A 21,411-nucleotide genomic window follows, 5' to 3' on the forward strand; every position below is an offset into this window, starting at 1 on the left:
TCTGGTTTGTGGGCAGCACAAAGCCAGAGTGTAGCTCACTCCCCCCTCCCTGAGACCCGGCGCTGGACAGAACACAACGAGTGCTCAGCCAGCCTTGTTGAATCAGGGTCCCAGAGGCTCACAGGACGGAGGGAGAGCCCCACCTGGGGGGTCAGGAGAGGTGCCAGTGAACGTCCCCAGAGAAAACCTCTACGGCCCCTTCTGGTATCTTGTGATGTTCCTTTTACCTATTCCTACCACACCTTGAGAAGAAAAACAGTGGAGCCAATCTTTCTAAGAAAGCACGTCATCTTCTTAGAAAGTCCTAGGGTGCAGTGGACTTTGGAAAGAATAAAAATATGCTTTGGGAAATCCATATAATGGACGGAATCTGGATCACACATACACTGGAAATGAGCTACAAGTGTGTTGGTCTTTTTGAAGTTTCCTTGGCTGCCTAGATTTTTTTCTGCTTTATTTATTTACTTACTTAATCTTATTTATTTACTTACTTATTTATTTATATTGAAGTAGAGTCAGTTCCAGTGTGTCAGTTTCTGGCGTTCAGCGCAATGTAACATATCACTTAGCTTTTCTTTCACCCGAAATACGTCACAGAGATGTTTTAGAGTCATTTTTTTTCGGGAATAACTGGTATAAGTGGCTCTCCGAATAGCTTGTCCAACTGTGTTTTGAGCCCCAATGTAATTGTGACAAGGATCCTTACAAGTTCTGACGATTTGTCCTGAATCTTTCTCAGAATGAAGAGTTTCATCACCATGTTGCTTGAATTTGCTGCCCTGCCTGTCACATCAATCGGAGAGGCGAAGTTGAAAAGAAACAAGTGAAATCTTAATAGGAAAGGCAATTTTTTAGTGCTAGAAGATAAAAAAAAAAGGAAAAAAGGAGACAGGCACTATTGTCTGCCTAAAACCTGGCAATGCAGTTTATCAGCAAGCAATGCTCGACAGAGAGCGTCCATAAGGAATCAATAAAGCTAGCAGTATGTGATTTGCAAACCACTGTCTATTTAACCTTAAGGGCTATCGCTCACCCTCTTCATTAAAATGGTAAATTAAAAGGTTCAGTTTGGCTTAATTTAAGTCCGTTCTCAGAAAATGTGAAGATTAATATGATACAGAAATCAATCTTTTTCAGCAACAGAGACTCGAAGGCTTGGCACCTTTCCTCCCCCACTCCTTCCTCTCTGGCTGTCCAGATTCTATTCCTATAATCCTTAAATCCCAGCTTATTCTCATCACCATGGAAACACCTGCCGTGTGATCAGTTTTGATCAGTTGCAGGCTAGCCTTCTGTGGCTTCTGCCAGCCGAGCTCTTCTGGTTTCAGCCCCTGCTCTGCAGGGCAAAGGGCTGAGGCAGGAGCCTCTCCTGGCGGTTATCTGACTTTCTCCTTGGGGAGATGTTTGCTGCTTTCTTGGATTAGCAAGAGTTTGAATGCCAAGGGCTGCAGGCATTTCTGAAACACCTTGCATCACTTTGGCCGGATCTAAATCCTTTTCTTCCTCCCTCCCCTCCGCAATTTCTTACTGTTCTCTTCTGTCTTCTCTCATTTGAAAGTAACCATTGACCTCAGCCCAACACCTAGATGTTGGGAAAAATAATGAAGGTATGTGAAGACTTTTTTTTGAATGGTTTTACCCTTAAACCAAGACTTTGATAAACGTGAACATCAGTGTTTGTTCGTACCTGCGGTGGATGGAGATGGGTGGAGGTGACGAGTGTGCTATCTAAACTCAGCTCCAATCTCTGATACAACACAGTAGAATCTCTGGAAATTCTGGCATATATGCAACCAGTCTGAAATAGGTAGACATCACATCCAAACAGGAAAAGAAAAGGAAGAGTGTATGGAGGCAGTGGCTACACTGAGCTATTACATTGATTTGGTCATTTCAGCCTCCTTCACGACGGATGAGGAGGGTGTCAGGAGCGACTCAGCTGTGGCAAATGGTATTGATCATTAAAGGGAGCAAAAGAGATCAGATCCCCGTGTCACGGTGCAGAGTGAAGTGCAGATCTGTCAGTTGTCTGGTGAGCTTGATCCATGCGCTTGCCATTGTGTCTCTTCATGTCAGCGTGCTTGATTCTCTGGGGAATGAAAAATGTTCACGGTTTGTCCTGGAAATTCTTAACAAATTCAGTCTGATCTCTCTTGCCAAATAGGTCTCAAGATTTTGGACCACTTTCAGCCAACCTGAGTCAGAAAAAGTGGTGAGATAATGACAAACATAATTACGATGAAGTTTTAACAATTACGCCTAGGGAGGGAGTGAAATAAAGACCATGAAATGCAAACACGGAATACAAATCCAGAAAACAAAAGGGCACAGAATAGAAGTTCTATTGTTAGGTAGCACGTTCTTTTAGACAAAATTGCTCACTTTCTGAAAAACTATGGTCTTCCATCATAAGGAACAAATAGAATTTATTTATATCAAATAGCTTCCCCTCATAGCTTCTGCGCAAACAATGGAAATATATGAACTGGTCATATTAATTGGAGGAGAAGTATGATTGCTTTAAGTCCTGTTTAGGGTTAAATTTGCTTCGCTTTTTGGGCTGGTCATGTATTTGCCCACACTGGCGGCTCACATGGCCAAACCACCAACTCAGCCACCAACTCTGTTCTTTTGACTAGAGTTGCCCTCAATCTTGTCAGAATTCCAAAGGACGGGGGAGGGAGGTTGTAGCTCGGGGGTAGAGCGCGTACTTAGCATGCACGAGGACCTGGATTCAACCCCAGCACCTCCATTTAAAAAAAAACGTATTTCCAAGGAAGCAGTGATACTAAAGACTATCGGTCGCTTCTTTCTCTCCGTGTAAGTGAACGTCAGAACTCAAGCTGCTCGCAGGGCATGGGTGCCCCAGTGAGTTGCAGTGTCTCAGTGCCGCTCCATCCACATGCAGAACCCTCACCCCCACCAAGCCCTCCCCAAATTCACAGGGTTTTTAAAAATATCTTATATTTGTTACTTACATATATATAAAAATATATATATTTCTAGTTCTTGAGTTTTAGACTGGGTGGGACACAGCTAAGAACTTACAGTGAAAGCTCTTCAGTTACATGGGAACATAAATACCGTTTTCTGTAAACCAGCACTGTTCCAGATGGGTTAATTTTATTTTTTTTCTTTTGGGGTGTGATTAGATTGATTAATAAATCAATTTATTTTTAACGGAGGCACTGAGCGTTGCATTCAGGGCCTCGGGCAGTCTGAGCGCGCCCTCTGCCACCGAGCTGCGCCCCCCCGAAGATGAGTTCAGGTTCTGTTCCAGTCTGCACCTGTTCGTGCGGCTCGATAAGCAAGGCTCCCCTTTCTCCATTTATCCCCAAAAGCCTTTCTGAGCAGACCGCCCGCAGTTTCATCGGTATCACTCCAGTGGGTCACAGTAATTTACATAATCGATGGAGATTAAAATGCAAATATTTTTCAAGAGGAAAGAATCCATTTCCCAGTAACGTGGGCCTGATTTATTTATCAGATTAGATGTTAGTGAGCAGAACCCAAAGGAACATAAAACGCTTCTCTTTGCTCGTTGCTGGAGGAGCCAAGAGCAGAAGGCCCAGCTGAGGCCAAGGGCCATGTGAAGGCGCCAGAGAGCCGGCAGTTCCTGAGGAGGACCAGGTGGGGGGTGTGTGTGAACACAAGTGCGGGGCTGTGGGATCCAGACTCCACAGGTGCCTGTTTTCCTAGGAAGCAGCCTCACCTGTCTCTTTTACTCCCCAGGTGTTTGTGGTGCCCAGTAAACATGGTTCCATGAGGTCACCTGACAGAGAGGGTAACCCGTTCCTTCGCTCAGGCTGTGCTTGGAACAGGCAGACTTCTGCAGTGGTCCTGCTGGTTTTCTTTCATTCCAGAGACACGCATGTGACCTGATGGCTTTTGGGTCCCAAAGGGAAACCAGGATCTCCGAGAAGTCCTATCGCATCTCTACACTGTTAGGCGTCTGCAGCCCGAACGGAGGAGCTGAGTGCTGCTCTTGGCAAGGGGGTCCCCCCTCTGCTACCCCCAGGAGGGATCAGTATCAAAACCAGTTACAAGGTTACAAGACAAATCCTCTCCGGGGCTCCCTGTCGATGCCTGAGGTGGTGCCACACGCTGACCACGCGGAGTCCCTCGCCTGTTGCTCTTTTAATGGAAGCTGATGGCTACTTACTCCTGAGGCTCCCCAGAGATTCTGTTGCTTCCAAGTCCATCTGGCTAAATAGGAGCCGAGTGAAAAGGCTGATGCTGGAAGCAAATGCTACAAACTGAATTTCAAACACCTAATAAGATACTGAGAATTACCTCAAGCTTTCAAGTGTCACATACTGTAAAAATACAAATTAGGCTGCCCATTTGCTGCCCAGCCATAATTAACACCGTGATAACGTTCAAATAGTCAAGCTCTCTGCTGTGGAGTCTGCTGGAGGAGGTTATTATGAGCGATCCTTCACTAATCAGGATGTGACAACTGCTCTTGTGGTATCGATCTGCTCTGTCTGCTCTGTTTTGTCGGTACCACTCAACGTCTTCTGAAAGGTGGTATGTCCCCCCCGCACAGAGCTGGGTCTTCCTGGAGCTCCTGTTGGTGCCAACCTTGCGTCCTACACGCCATCGGCACACAGCCAGGCTTCATTGTAAATCAGAGCAGCGGGGAGAAATAAAACTGGATGGCTTTCAGTTCCAATCACGTCTTGTTTCACTTCGCCCCAGCCAATACGTTATGGGGAAATAATGGATTTTTATCTGTGAAAGTGAAAAGAGCAGGTTTAAGGTTTCCACATTTAAAAATGTTCTCCTTCTGCATTTTATGGGCTAAATGGAAGGCCCTCCTGCTGGAGAGAGGAACGTTCCATTTTATTCTGATGTAAGAGTTCTTTCAAGATAGAAAATCCGGTTCATTTTTATCCCAAGGAAACACAACACTTGGTTTGCATGGAGGCTTTGTTGGAAGAGTTGAGGACACAGTCCTAAGGTGTGCTCGTGGAGCGACGGAGGCCACGGCCACTTCCTTCCCACGCGGAGGAGGTGGGGCACTTGCAGGGCACACCCCAGAACTTGCCACCTCAGACGCCAGGCCTTGCACTGAGCAGGGGATGGGGACGTCTGAACTCCACCACCTGGAAGCCCTGAGACTCCCTGAGTCCACGTGAGAACGTGGTGCTGCTGTGATGGAAACACGAGCTCTTCTGAACTATTTTTCAGAGCACTTCTAGGTTCACAGCAAACGGGAGGGGAAGTACAGAGATTTCCCATATGCCCTCTGCCCCTACATATGCAGAGCCTCCCCATGATCAGCACCCACTCCAGACGGCACATTTGTTACATCTGATGAGTTGATGAACCTACTCCGATGCATCTTTATCTCCCAGAGGCCGCAACTGACATCAGGGTTCACTCCCGGTGCTGTGCAGTCTGTGTTTGTGTAATGACATGCACCCACCATTATAGTGTCACACAGAGCAGTCTGGCTGCCCTAAAAGTCCTCTGCTCCACCTGCTCATCCTTCCTTCCAACCCCAACTCCTGGCAACCTCTGATTGTTTTACTGTCACCATAGTTTTGCCTTTTCTGAAATGTCGTAGACTTAAGAGTCATATAGTACGCAGCCTTTTCAGGTTGGCTTCTTCCAGTTAATGGTATGTGCCTACGTTTCCTTCGTGTCTTGTCATGGCTTGATAGCTCATTTCTTTTTAGTACTGAATACTTTTCCATTGTCCGTCATGACCACAGAGTATCCATCACCTGCTTGAAGGACTTGCTTCCAAGTTTTGGCATCTATGAACAAGGCTGCCAGAAACACCCATGAGCTGGTTTTTGTGTGGACTTAAGTTTCCCCCTCCTTTGAGTAAATACCAAGGAGTGTGACTGCTGGGTTGTGTGGTAAGAGTATGTTCAGTTTTGTAAGGAACTTCCAAACTGTCCTCCAGACGGGCTGCCCCACTTTGCACTCTCACCAGCAGTGATGACGGCCCCTGTCACTCCACGGCTTCACCAGCCTTTGATACCGTCCCACATCCGGGGTGAGTGGGTAACTGCAGGTCTGAGACAAGATGAGTTCAGGGCATCAGAGAAGGCACATACCATCTGGCCTCACTTACGTGTGCAATCTAAAAACAGCCTGAGTTCATAGGTACAGCGAATAGGCCGGCGGTCCCCCACTGCCAGTGGGCTCTCACCTCTTCGCAGTGGGAGGTAGGGCTCAGTGGCTGACAGCAGGCACCGAGGGGCCGCGGCGATGGAGGGGTCGCTCAGAGCTGTTAGAACAAGAAACGCACGCTCTTACAAAGATAAGGTCAGGCACGGGTTCCTGCCGACAGAGACGGTTCAGAGAAAGACGAGAAGGCTTTTCCTAACTTGCTTGACCTCCTGTTGTGGCTTTTCCCTCTTAACACGAAAGTCTTTCTTCCCAGTGGCATGAGCACGCTCACTCATTTGTTCGCCCTCGCAGTTCTCAGATAGTGTTCAGGATCGTCTCAGAACAGCACCGTTACGGGCGCTACTGACCAGGGCGCCGAGCACACGCTTACTCCTTTGCATCGTTAGCGCGGTTCCTCGCGCTGGGGCCAGGCAGTGAGCACCTGCCTTTCTAAAGTCACTGGAAGCTGTTGTTCCCTTAGTGGTTAAGGCCCCGGCTTGAACCACATTGGTTAATTGTTTCCAATTTATGTTTGATTTTTTTTAAGATACTGTTTAGCTGGATTTATCCCCTATTTGGTTTATTTTGTTTTAAAACGTTATGAGGCTTTTTTTTACGTTTTCATACTTGAAATGATGAAAAGAGAAACACAGCCAAATCTGCTTTCCCCTGTTCCTGCCTCCTTCCTCCCTAGTGTCAACACTTCTAGGGTAATTTTTAGTGGTTTCATTTCTCTCTCTTGTGACAGAGTTTAAAAGTATCGTGGCAAATAGCGAGAGGTCAGGTTATGACCAGCCACCTTACTGGCTGCTCAGATGAGTCAGCGGAGGCCCGTGGGGTGAGGGGTTTGCCGGGCTCTGTGGGGGGCGGACCCCAGAGCGGGCCTTTCAGAGCGCGGGTCTCTCTGCTCCCTGTGTGGCTGTCCCAGGCTCCGTGATGGCGCAGGGCCCAGGGCCCGGCGGATGCATTTCATCCTGTGCCCTTCCTCGCCACCGAAATCGAGTATTTCCTCTTTCACTGCAAATGCAAACCTACATGATTTCTGTGACAGGTAATGAGAGGGCGAACGTTTCCCGTAATACTGTTTCACAGATACTCGATACGTGGAAATAGTGGAAATGGCTCTGCGCTCCGATCAGGCCTGAAAAGTGGTCATTTTTGACAGCCGAGTTAACTTCAGCTCACCACTTTGGCTAATAAATCCTCTTCAGCTGCTGACAGACAGGCGAAGGCGACCGCCGGACCGCAGAGCAGCCGCTGGTAATTGGGTTTTCCTGCCTGCGGTGAGGCTGCTCTCTCCGGGACGTGGAGGAGAGGCAGTGCCTGCTCGACCCTTCCCTTTCTCGCAGGGGGCAAGGTGACCTTCCTTGGCGACATCATCTCCAAATTAATTTCAGAGCCAGAGGACAAAGGCACAGAGCTTTTTCTCTCCGTCTCTCCCCTGGGTTTTTCTTTTTTATCCTCTCTTCTCTTTCACAACGTGAAGATCACCCTCGGAAGTGTGGGCGTGTAATTAACACACGGCACTTCTCGGCAGAGCATTCAGTTTCATGGCTGAGCACGCTTGGTTTCAGATTCTTCCTCTGCATTTTAATCCATTTGGATTTTTTAAAAGTAAATCAAAATAAAAGCGTTGCTGGGAGTACGTCTCACTCCTCAGTCGTGAATGTGCCGGCCCCTCACACGTCTGGATTCTTGCTTCTGTCGTCCCGTCTTCTCAGAGCCTGGCTGGCTCTGAGCGCAGCCAGGCGCGCAGGCTCCTCGGCTCCGTGCTTACGGGGACTCTCCTTCCTCTCCTCCGGCCCGTCTTGTCGTGTTCCCCTCACCCCACGAGTCCAGCTTCTCTGGTTTGTCTGGGAGGTGGACCAGCACTTACTCCTCATTTGCTTTTCCTCGGGAGCGCGTTTGCTTGTTCTTTTCTCACCCCCCGTTTTACATGTTTTAGTTTCCACCGTGTCTACACGTGGATGGCAATCCCTGTCTGGCTATGGAGGGGATGCACATTTTGGCTCGTTTTTGGTTTATGCATCGTGCTGGTTTTGGGGGAGCCCAGGGAAGGCACCGGGGTGGGGATGTCAGGAGTTCCCATTGGGTGTTTTGACTCAGATCATGACACACACCAGGACTTCCGTTCGTCCTCCTGCCAGTTCCAGGTCTGCAATGCCCAGCACTCATGGCCGGTCACCTCCCTCCATCCTCACCACGGTTATCCCGGTCCCGTCTGGCTCCCCTGGATTCAGCTGCACTCTCCTCCCTTTCCTTTCCCGCCACGTGCCCCCTTGGGTCAGTCGGATTCTGCTCAGTGCGAGGCCGAACACACTGCCGTCCAGTTCAGAACCCTTTAAGGGCTTCCACTCCACAAGGACCTAGACCAAACTCTTCGACAGGAACCTGAAGTTCTTCTCGGCTCTCCCACTGCTCACCTCTGCAAACCCATCCGCCGCCGTGTCTGCCATCTGGGGAAACACTGTGCCTCCGTCCAGTGAGGTCTTTTTAGTTCTTTGAAAGGCTCACACTTCCCCAGGCAACCAGACCTTTGCACACCCTGTTCAAACATCCGTTTCCACCACATAAGCTCCCGTCCTGCTCACCTTTCGGAGACCGGCTGTCACGTGTCCAGGAGACTATCTCACCCGAACCAGCATCCCCCACCTCCCCTGCTGTTGAGCTGAGCAGGGTCCATTGCAACAACTTGCTGGGTTTTTGTCTTTCATATTCGATAATGGTGAAGGGTGTCTAGCTGCCTTTTCTCGGCATGTCACACTAAGTTTCAGTAAGTGTGGGCTGAATTCGTAGTGCATAAGTAGGTAAAGCAGCAGGAGGCGAGCCCGAGCAGCTGAGCAGGGGCCAGGTCGTGAAGGCCTGGGTATCCGGCCATAGGCTTGGGGAAGGTTTCTCTGTTGAGGATGCCGTGAGAGATTTTAAGCAAGAGGGTAACATGAGTAGGCTTCACTTTATAAGCATCCTCCCAGCATCCTCGTGGAGACGTTTGTTAGCGTGCAGCTGTAGGCCCAGGGTGATGGCCAGCAGATGGCTGTGAGCCTGTGTGAGGACGTGGGGCTCTGGCCCTCGGCGGCAGGATGGAGGGGTTGGACTGGGAGATATTTGTGGAGCAGGATCCACAGGGCTTGGGGGTAATAACAGGCTGCAGGAGCGGAGGCAGAGGGAAACCCACAGCGGCCCTCCGCCTGCTGACCGCGGTGACGGCAGGGCAGGGGACAGGGGGGAGGTGTTCACGGAGCCAGGAATCATGGGAGGGTAGGCCAGAGGTAGGGATTCTTGTGGGCATATTCAGGCTGTGATCTGAGGACGCAGGTCTGATGTAAGGGGAGTGGTCTGAGCAGAAGGGATTTGCTGGAGAGGGGTGTGAAGCAGGACAGGGAGGCAGGCAGAAGGGGTGGGGTGGCACTGGCTCCGCCTCTTACCCGCTGTGTGACCTTTGCAAGCTGATCACTGTAAGCCTCAGTTTCTTCTTCCACATAATGGGCGCAACATCAGTACTTTGTCCACAGGAAAGACCGTGCATTCAAAGAGAGAGGATGGACACGGAAGCTTAACAATAAGCGTGCAATGAAACGCTACCTCCTGCTGACGCTGACCGTGATTACTGTGCTGTCAGCTTGTGGGTGCGCAGTTGTAACACGGCGGGTGAATGAGAAAACTCAGGCTGGGTGTGAAAAACAAGAGGGTGAAGACTGAATTCTTCTGGGGCAATGGCATTTAAGGTGGAGAGTGAATTGAACTAAGAGAAACCTGCAAAGGAGACAGACGTCTGTTTGTGCACAGAGAGACCAGATGGGGAGCTGGGGAAATCTCAAGGATCCAGGGCCCCGCTGTGGCCTGGGGTCCGTGCGCTGAATCGACAAGGTCCCATCAGTGGTCCACAAACACACTCTGGGACTTAATTTCACATCTGTACCCAGTAGCCAATCTTCTATCTTGAAACAGCTCCCTTGAAGCCTGTAAAAGCGTTGCAAGCTGGTCTGACCACTTCCCTGCTATCTGTGCTGTGAAAGTGGACTTTCTCAAGATTCCTTGGTTTTTTCCTCCATTGTGCACTGACGCTGTCTGAATAGCTGATTGGGGGAAAAAATCCCACACATTGAAGATGCTTGCCATGAAGGCCTATTAGTGGCCGTCTGGGAGTTCTGTAAAAAGCCAAGATCAATGTTTAATAACCAGCTTCATAGGAGCAGCACCGGGACTCCACCTGCTGCTGCTTGCAGTGATGCTCCACGTGGCTTGGGGGGAGTTAACGTGTTTTATTTAACCAATAACCGTACTTTGAAATACTGGTCTTTCAGATAAAATAAACAGGTTGGATCAAGGTTTAGGGCATCATGATTGCTTTTATTTGAAAACTGAAAAATATCTCCCTCATTCTAATTCTCTCTTTGCGGGAAAGGGCTTAGATTATTTTTTTAAAAAAAATGATGTCTTGGAAAGATATGATTGAAGCTTCCAATAATTAAAGCTGTAAGGGGTGGCACACTGGTTTATCAGCAGAAGAGTGATGTAATCAAGCCTGGAGTCTGCCAGTCAACAACTGTTTAAATTCTCTAAGTCCTCCTTTTTTTTTTCCTTATGAAATAAACAGGTTAAATTGGATGATATTTAAGACCCTTTCCAGTTTCTTGTTATAGTTGTTGGGACATAAACTGTCACGTGGCCTGGGTTTATAAGACTAGCTGCCTAAATCTGGGGCTGCTAGGCATAGAGTCAGCTTATTAAGTGTGAAAGATGTAGGTTTAAGACAAAAAAAACCCCACCCCAATGATGGGACTATTTTACGAAGTGAGTAATGATTTTGGGGAACACATTATTTCCAAATGGGGTCATACTGTCTCCCTCTTCCTGGGGTACCCACTGAGGTAAGCAATGAGTCAGAGAAGCTCAAATGCTCAAGGACAAACAGTGCAAGCCAGGAGGCTGGTGGTGAGAGAGCTGAGCTGAGCTGAGCTGATGGAGGGGAGGTGCCCGGGTTCGCAAAGAGAAGGAAGGAAAATGCATGGCTGCTGCGGTGCTGGGGTGCTGAGGAGAATGGGGGCTGCTGGCACCTCGTCCGCAGAGCCGCTGGTGTTTGGTGGTCCGGAAGGCCAGGGAGACGCTTGGCGGGGCTGCCGGGAGGAGTGGGGCCAGGGAGGGCCAAGGAACACGTGTGGGGGTGGCAGGACCTCCCGCCCCCCTTCTCACCCGAATTCCAGAATCCAGGCAGCCAAGCAGGGAATTGCAGGGACTCCTCTCTGGACCAGAGAAGCTGGAGAGCCCTGCAGGAGCTCCACGTACTGCCTTTTGAGGTCCCCCCCAAAACCCTTTTGCACTCATCACCCTAAATGGGAAATCCAGAAATTAAAAAGCGACCCCCTCTACACACACAACTTCCAATCAACATCCAGGACCTCACCCCTGACAGCAGGCAGACAGCCCAGGGCAACCTGACCCTGAAAGAGAGGGTCCCAACATGAGAGCAAGAGACCAAGTTAACCAGAGAATGAAACCCATGGGAAGCCGTGATGATGAAAGAGGAGAACCTGTCATTTTCACGCTTAGAGAAATGAGGTGAACGAGATGCTGTAAATAAAAAAGCAATTAGGCAAGAAGAAACAGCTCTTGGAAATTTAAAATGTGATAGAGACAGTAAAAGAGAATCAGTGTGAAAGTTGGAAGATGAAGGCGCGGCGTCTCTCCCACAGTTTGTAAAAGAGATGATGAGAAAATTTATGAAAAGTTGGGAGGTCCCAGAGGTAACTAATAGCAAGTCCAGAAAAAATGACGAGAAAAGGGATAGCAAGAAAATTACTAACATTAAATCTGGAGTTGAGTATCAAGATCCTGAGTTCATTGACCAGAAATCGTGGCGTGTCCCCACTTAACTGCAGATCAACAAGTTTCGTTTTTGTAAGCCCAAGGGGAAAGGAGGACCGTGCATCTTGTAACACTGATTTTTTTAATCAATGTGAATGTGCTGTTTTGCTCACAATTACATTAAAATATACTGCCATAAAAATAAGTTCTAGATGACAGATCTACAGTAGATCATTAAAGGAGACTGAGATGCTGAAGTCGATCGCGAGCCACAGCCGTGACAGCCCTGAGCGCTTCCTCCAAGTCCTGCTCCTGTCGACACACTGGATCCGAGACCTACGTCCCTTGGCCAGTGCTGACGTCTGCATGAAGTTAGAAGTGCTTGGCCCGCAGTTAAAAACCAGTATCCAGCTATCACGTGTCTTATGAGGTGAGACGTGAGCCACACAAACACCAGATACACGCGGCAGACCCCTTTCTTTACTGTCATTGTTCTGAAATATGAATGCTCACAGAGGGGCTCACTCATAGGTCCCTGAGAAGGACTGCCCATCGCACATCCACACTGAGCCACTGTCCTCCCTTTCAATTTCTGACTGGCACGAACTTCATCTCCTTGTCCCACCCGCCTGAGTGACCACTCTGTGAAAGAGTTAGAATCATGATTCCCCCAGTAAACTTCTCTGACATCCCGGGAGATGAGTTTCTATTCGAACTGAAGTTTTATCTGCAAAATGGAATTGGCATTTTGGGGGCAGAGTTGGGGATCAGCACTGTTACTGTCCTGAGCAGTTACTTAAATGTTTTCCCTGCTTTGCACTTTCATGTGCTGATTCGCTGTCTCTCGATCTGTCTTGTAAGCTCCTCGGGGGTCAGGGAACGCGTCCCAGGCCTCCTCCAGCCTCCTTGCCCTTGTACACCCCCTCCTGCTCCTCCACAGGTTGCTCCAGCCCTTGGCGTGTTTCCTGTGCAAATACGGGATGTCTAGTAATTGTCTTGGGGACACAAATGTCTGGTCCACAAAGCAGGCACGCGGACAGCAGTATTCCGGCAAGTGCGCTCTGCCTCGCACTCCCTGCTTGATGGCTCTGCAAAGGGCTCCTGCAGACAGTGTTGCCGGAGCCAGGAGCTCCCGCCGGTTCTGATGTCGGAAGGCTTGTTCTGCGGCACTGTTCTCATTGTTCACTCCGGCTTCCCTCTGCTTGTCTTCCCTCTGCTTGTCAGGACATTTTAACCCCCATAGGTTCAAGAGAGCAAAGGCAGGGCTCGATGCGGTATTTCTAAGTACCTTTACTTTGAGAACCACTGGTCAAGCAGGCTTCCTTTCTAAGATGCTAGCGGTTAGACGCTGAATCTTAAAAAGCAAGAACGCTTCGTCAGTAAAAATGGGCTGCTGCGGTCAGTGCTTTTCACAAGCTTGCCTTAAACTCTTGATTTAGGAAAGAGAAGAAACAAGAGAAAGAGAGAGGGGAGAGACTGAAGGGAGCGAGGGGAGGAGGGAAGGATAGAAAGGGCAGAGAGAACTCCAGGGGCACCTCAAGGCCAGTACCAGGTTCTCCAGGGGCCATACCCCCTGGTGGCATCATTCTGCTTCTTAAATACTCCTGCGAGCTCCCCACAGCGATGGGTACAGACGCGGGGGCGCTGGCTGGAGAGAGACCAAGCTGACATTCGGATGGAGGCAGGCGCTGGCTCCCTGTTGGCAGAAAGCACTCCTGTGGTCCCCGTGCTGGGTCAGCGGTCCCCATGCTGGGTCAGCGGTCCCCAGGGGATCTCCGCCATCAGCTTCAATGACTTCCCACAGTTTGGTGATCTTTCTGCTGCGGCAACTGTAGTGTGATGATGCTGCAGGCGGCTCCCGATGACTGCGCGGAAAAAGGTTATAAGTAACTTCTTAAGGGTTCAGGATCATGGAAGATGACCTTGTAGGAAGTCACAGCAGGAAGGTGGAGAGGGGCAGAGTGGACGGGGCTTGGGCACTTCCACTGCGTGTGTGGATGGTGGTGGGTCGGGTGGCTCGCAGTTATCCATGACCCTGTCCCTCTGTTACACAGTCCTCCCCTCTGGCTCTGCTGAAACCAGGGACTTATGCAATATTTATAAATGTACAGAATCTTTTTATTGCGGGAAAAGTTAGGCAGAAATAAGCAGAAGCTCATGTGGATTTTCTGCAGACTTAGCACGTGGCCTCCGCGTGACTGGTGCTCTTGCGTCCTACCTGCATCCAGGCTGCCCCCCGGCCTCCCCCCGGCTGCTTTTTGCCTTTATTACTGTTTCATGTGTTTGTTTATTTGGGGCTCGCTGCTGCTTTGGCACGGGGCTCTCTGGGTGAGCCCCACCCCTGTGACGTGTGGTTGTCAACCGGGGACGTGGATGGATTTGACCTGGTGATTCCCGAGCTCACGCATCTGCAGAGCTTTCCTTCTGGAACCGCCCCCCCCCCCACGCCAGCTTTCTGGCTACGCTACCAGCAGCGAACTCTGCGCTCTGACACCACGGTCTGTCAGACACCTGCTGTCCTGAGCCTCAGGTGGGCTGGAACGTAGAAGGAAGTGCCAGAACCCACGGTCTCACCAGTTACGTTCCCTGCCCTTCGTGGCCGGACTCCCCTTGGGTTTCTGCCTGCCGCTGCCTCCTGCGTCTTCACAGAAGCTAAAAACGTCGATGGTACGTGAGATCTACTGCCTGCAGGAAGTTCGGTCTGACGAAGCCATGTGCTACTTCTAGAAGCTGGAAGTCTGCCTGATGAGCTTCTGGAACTTTAAGTAACTCATCTGGAATTTAGTTTTCCAAGCTCACGTCTTTCCCACCGGACGTACACCCACTCAGACGATTACAGATCACCGCCTGCGGGAATGTGGCTGCTTGGTGAACTGTGTCTGTTCCCTTTTGCTGACGTAGCAAATGACTGCAAACAGAGCAACCCCCAAACATGCGAAGTTCTCGCCTTTCGACTCTGCGGGTTGGAAGGCCAGCCTGGGTCTCACTGGGTTAAAATCACACACGTGGGTACAAGCCCATACTGACTTGATACTTTTAAAAATCTTTTCAGGAACATGCTCGCAGACATGTTGCGACTATTTTAAAATTAACTATTCATTTAATTGGGATGAAATTCATTAATACGACAAAGGGCAGCTTTAAGTGGGTTAGGATTGTATTTGAAGACCCTTGGGAAGGGAATATAGAAGAATGAATTCTCAAAGAAATCTCTGTGGCCCACACGTTTTCTTTTCTTTTGGGAGCATGGACCCCTCCGCGTGGCGGGTCAGCCCTGTTAACCCGGTGCTCCGCGTGGGGCTCCTGTCGCACAGGGAGGCGTCTGCAGCAAGACACCTGCTACAGCGGTTTCGACTGGGCTCTTCTCTAATCTGTATGGTTTGTGTGTTAGGAGGGAAGTGCAAGATTGACAGATGTATTTGTGACTTAATTACGAAGTTTGTCTAAAGGAAACATCTTAACTGGTGCCTGAGATTTGGAAGTTGGCTCCCAGGAGGATTTTTATTATTATTACTCTTTGGGGAGTCAGTTGTCACTTATAGGATTACTTACTATAAGCAAAGTTTATTTACGCCTTGGAGACCCTGACGAATTGTGTATACAAGTTGTTTCCATCAGCTGACCCGTCCCAGGGACCCACAGATGCCTCGTGATCTGACATGCACGCTGCTCTAAAATGAGCCGCAGGAGGACGCTGACTCCCCCCGCTGCCGGCTGGCTCAGCTTAGGTGCTCACACGTGGGGAGACCGGACCAACTACGGTTAGTTATGTCTGACTTACTTTAACGAACGAGCTTTGAAAGGGCGACTTTGACAAAATGGGGCACATCAGTGGGGAGGAGTGGGGGACCTTCGACCACGCGGTGACTGCTTTCCACACTGATGGCCTCAGGCTCAGGGGCCGGGGGTCTTCGCTGCGGCCGTCCGGCCCTTCGCCCTGTGCACACAGGTCCAGCCCATCGCTGGAACCCACTCTCATTTTCTCCCAACTGACCCGCCTCGCTTCCGTTTTGATTTTTTTTTTTTCAATAGAGTGACTCCTCTAATGGCTCTGATTTGTTAATAATGGGTTTTGCTCAGAACAGAAATTGGTCCTGCAAAGGGGCTGACCTCGTTTAATCTCCTCGCAGGGCCTGCGCTGTGGCAGCCGCTCCATCTGATCCCGAGCTCCCTTCCGCAGAGAGGTAATTACAGGGAAATCAAATCTCTGGACTGTGTCCCACTGCCTTTCACCTGCGCAAAGCTGCTGGCGCCGCTCCCGCGCTCACCCCTTGTTTAGAAGATTCATGTTTATCTGATGCGAACTCAATATTATTGTCCGGGGAAGAGCTGGGGTGTTGCTAACGACCCATCAGGGACGCTCCTCCCGGCTCCGATGCCACGCTCTGGTGGCTCAGAGACCACGCGGTGGCTCTCAGATTCCATCTCCCTCCCACGCCTGCCTGCAGCCATCATTCATCCAGAATGTTCTGCGATGACATATTTCACAGTGGGTAGAGCTGAGAAACTCTGGAAAGGACTGTGGTGATGGGGGACCTACACCAGAATGTCGCCAGACGGTGCCGTGTCTAGACCTCGTACAGAGTGGACACCTGCAGGCGGAGGGAGGCATCCTGACCACAGCAGACGAGGCTGGTTTGTATTTCAGAGAACCACAGATCTTAGCACATCACAGAACTCTTTCCTCTCAGCTGCAGTTTCAGACAGTGGGTGCCACATGGTCCACATTTTATACTGAGACTGTCCTGTAACATCATGTGACAGAATCCACGTTTATACCGAGGCAACACCAAGGTGCTACTTAATATCATGTAATGCAATACTGCAACGCCATGGAAAAGAATCTGTATTTTATACTGAAGCAATACTGTAACATCAAGTGAATGTAACATAGTAACACCATGCAATAAAATTCACATTTATACTGAGGCAGTACTGAGGCAAAGAAAGACTAAGGGACTTGGTCAAAATTCTGTATATATAATGGTTAGAACTGTGTATCTTTTCATATTGTGTTAGTCAAGGTTCTCCAGAAAAACAAAACCAACAGGAGATACATTGATCCAGTTGAGGAAATAAACTATATACATATATATGTATTACATATATATATATAAAATTAAGAAAATCTATTGATCAATCTACCTCCTATCTGTCCATCTAGAGAGGAATTTATTATAAAGAATTGGCTTGCACAACTATGGAGTACAAGTCCTGAGATCTGTGGTGAGTCCACAAGCTGGAGGCCCAGGAGGGCCAATGGTGATGGTGTAATTCCAGTTCAAAGACCAGCAGACTCGAGACTCTGTAAGAGCCAAAATTTCAGCTCAAGATCAAAGGCAAGAAAAAAGCCAATGTTGGAATTCAAAGGCTACTAGGAGGAGAATTCTCTCTTCCTTGAGGGAATGTCAGTCTTTTGGTCAATGCAGCACTTCTACTGATTGGACAAGGCCCACCACACGAGGGAGAGCAATCTGCTTTACAGTTTACTGATTCGACTGTTAATCCCATCCAGAAACTCTCTCACTGACACACTCAGGATAACATTTGACCAAATATGTGGATCTGTGGACTGGTCAATTAAACACTAAATTAACTACCACATGGCTATTTCTCAATTTTGGCTTGCTGCCCCATGTGTCAGGTCTCAGGGACATCTTCACCTGCTCTGAACAGTCCCCTTCAAGGCAGAATGAAGCAGCATACACAACTGGGGTGTAAAGTCCTAGGACTTAGCAGAGCCTCAAATCGTCCCCTTGCCACAGCCACACCCTGTGCTAATGCTGCTCTTCTGGAACCCACACCCCCCACCCATAACTAACCCTCATCTCTCACCACTCTACCCATGGCCTACGCTGGCTTCTGGGCCCCACAAACCAATTAGCTCCGTTCCCAGGGACACATTTTATAGCTGGGGACAGTCCTGTCTTGAGGCTTCTGCGTGCTGGGAGAAGTTATCTGATATTGATTTCTCCAGATGGTTAGTTAATCCCATCTTCTTAGGGTATACAGTTCCCCATTATTTCTGCCTATCTTTGTTTCTTATGGACTTCGGGGGGAACAGGGCCTTTAGGTGCAACATCCCGCTCCTTTCCATAAGGACCCGGACCAGTCTTGGGACACCTGCTGGACCTATAGAATCCTGAGGAGGGCGGAGCAAGTGTGCAGAGGAACGATGGATGCCTTCCTCTGGGCCCACTTGTAACATAGACCAGAGAAGGTTGGGGCCCGCGGTGGCAGCAGGGGACAGAGAACCTGAGACCTGCAGGGCCGAAGGCTCATGGCTGGACAAGGTTTGCACGGCCCCAGCGGTCCTCTTGCAAACGGAGATGCCCCAGCCGTCTTGCAGACAAAGGAAACACACAAGAGCAGGTGATTTATGGACAGATTACAGATTATTCATGGCAGGACAATAGAAGAGAAACTTTCCCTTTTTCAAATAGATGCCAAGGCAGGAGCTCCAAGCAGGAAACCCCTCCTGAAACAGAAGAGGGAGGGTCGGAAGAGCAGAGAGCAGTGGGCCAGAACAGAGGCTCCCAGGGAGTTAGACGCGGAGGGAAAGAGTGAAATAGTAAGAACGGAGACTTCTGCAGGGGGAAGGAAAAGGAGGCATGTAGACACCCCCCCCCCACCGGCCCCTGCAGCCCGCAGAGCCCCCGGGGAATCAGACCTGTTCCTCGCAGTGGAATCCGCTCCGCTGTGGGTTCAGAGACCACGGGCACGTGCACAGCGCAGGGAGGACCCCAGCTCCCTCCCGGCCGTTGACACATCCCGCATTCATCATACATGCATGGCTCTCCCTGTTTAATCACTTGGCAATTATCTGGTTTCTCTCTTCTGTTTTCATCTCCTAAACAAGATTTGCCTCATCAGATCTTAAAATTGCATTTGACATGGTAACGAAGAGTTGAATTATTTGTTCCCAACAAATGTCATTATTTACCATGTAATTTCCAGGAAGACGCAGCTTCCAAGGGTCTATATGGAATTGACTGTGCATTCATCACCCCCGCCTGAGTTGGCCGGTGAGGGCGGCTGAGCCGAGGTCCAGCTGAAGAAGTAGTGTCGTGCTGGAGGTGGCCTGAGAGCCACGGCTACGCTTTGGGAGCACTGGGGAGACCATTTCACTTCTCCGTGTGGCTGTCTTCAGCCAGAACATGAGGTAATGAGAGAGAAGGAAGGTTTTCGTGGGAAATTAGAAACAACCAAGAAGGATTTGGAAGAAACACAGCTGTGATGGTGGGAGAAGGTCATCATGTTGGTACAGTCCTCCCCCAGCTCAGGAGGGAGGAAAGGGGGGGTTCTTACGGGGGCAGATGAATCGGGGGACACCGTTCCCGAGCCTCTCTTAGCTGTCCAAGGGGTTGGGGGAGGACCGTCCTGCCTTTGGGGCAAAGGCAGAGATGCGCCCGTGGGACATGGGGGTTTCTCACCTATGTGGGCAGGCTGCGCGTAGGGAGCTCGAACTGAGAATAAAATCAGAGCCATCCGGAGCGAGTGAGAGGTGGCTTCGCAAGTAGACACAGAGAGCATGGATTTGAGTGTATGAGAAACAAGCCTGGGAGAGGCGGCTGTCCAGGCAACCGTCATCCAACCATCACCAGCAGTCACAGCCCCGGCCCCTTCCCCAGCCCTTTTCACTGTCCTCTTTTATGTTTGATTTTCTGGGAATCCCCGTGGTCACGGACATCTGTGTGGTGCACACGTGTGCACATGCGTCACATGCCAAGTGGCATAAAGTGATGGTTCAGCCGTCGGATCTCTGAGCCACAGACGCCCGGGTTCCTTACCAGGCTCTACCATTTTCCGGTTTCCTTGACCACTGGGCGGGGTGAAGCCTCCCTCAGCTTTCTGCTTTTGTTTGGAAAGTGAAAATAACAATAGTGTTTTGTGGTCAAGGAGATATTTAGGTAGAGAGCGCTGGTTGCACCGTCCAACACTTAATGTTCAAAAATATCTTTTTATTATTCTATTTAGTTTGAAATACTTTCTGTGAAGATTTCACAAGGTTTCTGACATTTCCACGGGAAAAAACAGATATGGGACCAACACTGGCTTGGATCATTATTTATATTTTAAAATTCTGTTTTTACTTTTTATTACCATCATTGTTTTTAAATTAGACCTTTATTTTTCATTCCTTCCAGGCCAGTGAAGTCCCACCTGGTTGAGGAAGCCGTGCTCTATCCTGTGTCTCAATGCTCTTCTCGCTTCCTTTTCTCCCAGCACCATTTCTTGGTTGGTCCAAGGTCCTAACTGACCTCGCAGCCTCCCACCTTTCGTGCTTCCATCTCCCTGCCCACGCCTCAGCTGCGGGGTCCTGAGACACCACCGCCTGCAGCTCAGCTGTCCGTGGCCTCGTGCCTCACACTCCCATCCCCCCTGTCCTGGCTTTCGTACATCATGGAGCCGAAGTCGTCACTTCAACCGCCTCCCTTGCATCCACATCGATCTAACCAACTCAGGAAAAGGGGGAGAATTTCCCCAAGCCCCGGCTCCTGAGCCACCCGCCTCAAGCTCTGTGCCAGGAACCTGCCCTCTCTCCTTCTCAGCCTGGCTGCAAGTTAGAAACTCCTGGGGGCTTTTAAAACCAGCAGTCTTCAAGCCGCCCCCAAATCCCCCAGACGTGGGTTCCCGCCCTCGGGACGTCTCTGCAGCGCTCCAGAAAGTCCAGTGCTCGGCCAGAGTGAGAACCGCTGTCATGAGTCAGTGGTTGTCCAAGTGTGGGCTCCAGCCTCGCCCCGGACAGGCCACAAAATACAAGTTTTCAGGCCGCATTCCTCCCAGCAAAACCACGTTATGGCCTTGCCGGTCCTTCATAGAAACGGAAAGTGGACCCGTGTTTACAGGGGATGGCGGGGTTGGGGGGTACTGGGAGGGGTGTAGTGGCTGCAGTTTCAGTTTTGCAGGATGCAGAATTTCTGGAGATCCGTGGCACCACGGCACGAACACACTTACCACTTAACAGTGGTTGATATGATCAGCGTTAAGTTTCTTACCGCCAGTATCAATTAAATAGCTTTTTTTTAAGTTTAATTTTATTTTTGACGGTGGTCAAAACTTCCCACTTAATAAGGGCAGTAAGTCCTTGGGGTGTGATGGACAACGATAACACAGCTAGCACTGCCGTCTGTTACAGACGAGAGTTGTTAACAGAATAAATCCTGGGTTCTCATCACAAAACATTTTTTCTGGTTTTTAAATTTTGTGTCTATATGAGATGATGGATGGTCAGTAACTTATTATGGTAACTGTCTCATGATGTGTGTGTGTGTGAAATCATTACACTGCACCCTGAGCTGATACGGTGCTGTGTGTCAATTATACCTGAACAAAACTGGAAGAAAACAAGTTAAAAGTAATAATTAAAATTATCATCAAAAATAAATAAAATAAAAAATTTAAATAAAGGGTTGCCTGTCGCTGTGACCAGCAGTTTCATACGGGTTCTCTTTTCTGCATTCTGGTCACACTTTTCCT

The 21,411-nt window shown here is 49.5% G+C and overlaps 1 long non-coding RNA gene across 1 annotated transcript; it reads left to right on the forward strand.

The window, feature by feature from the left end:
• Positions 1-15,841: 15,841 nt before the first annotated feature.
• Positions 15,842-21,080, forward strand: LOC140691387 (uncharacterized). The gene is made up of 3 exons (XR_012067021.1): positions 15,842-16,115; positions 18,889-19,093; positions 20,079-21,080. It is a non-coding gene; the product is annotated as an uncharacterized lncRNA (long non-coding RNA).
• The last annotated feature ends 331 nt before the right edge of the window (positions 21,081-21,411 follow it).

The sequence above is a fragment of the Vicugna pacos genome, chromosome 35 (genome assembly GCF_048564905.1).
Source record: "Vicugna pacos chromosome 35, VicPac4, whole genome shotgun sequence".
NCBI classification, from domain to species: Eukaryota; Metazoa; Chordata; class Mammalia; order Artiodactyla; family Camelidae; genus Vicugna; species Vicugna pacos.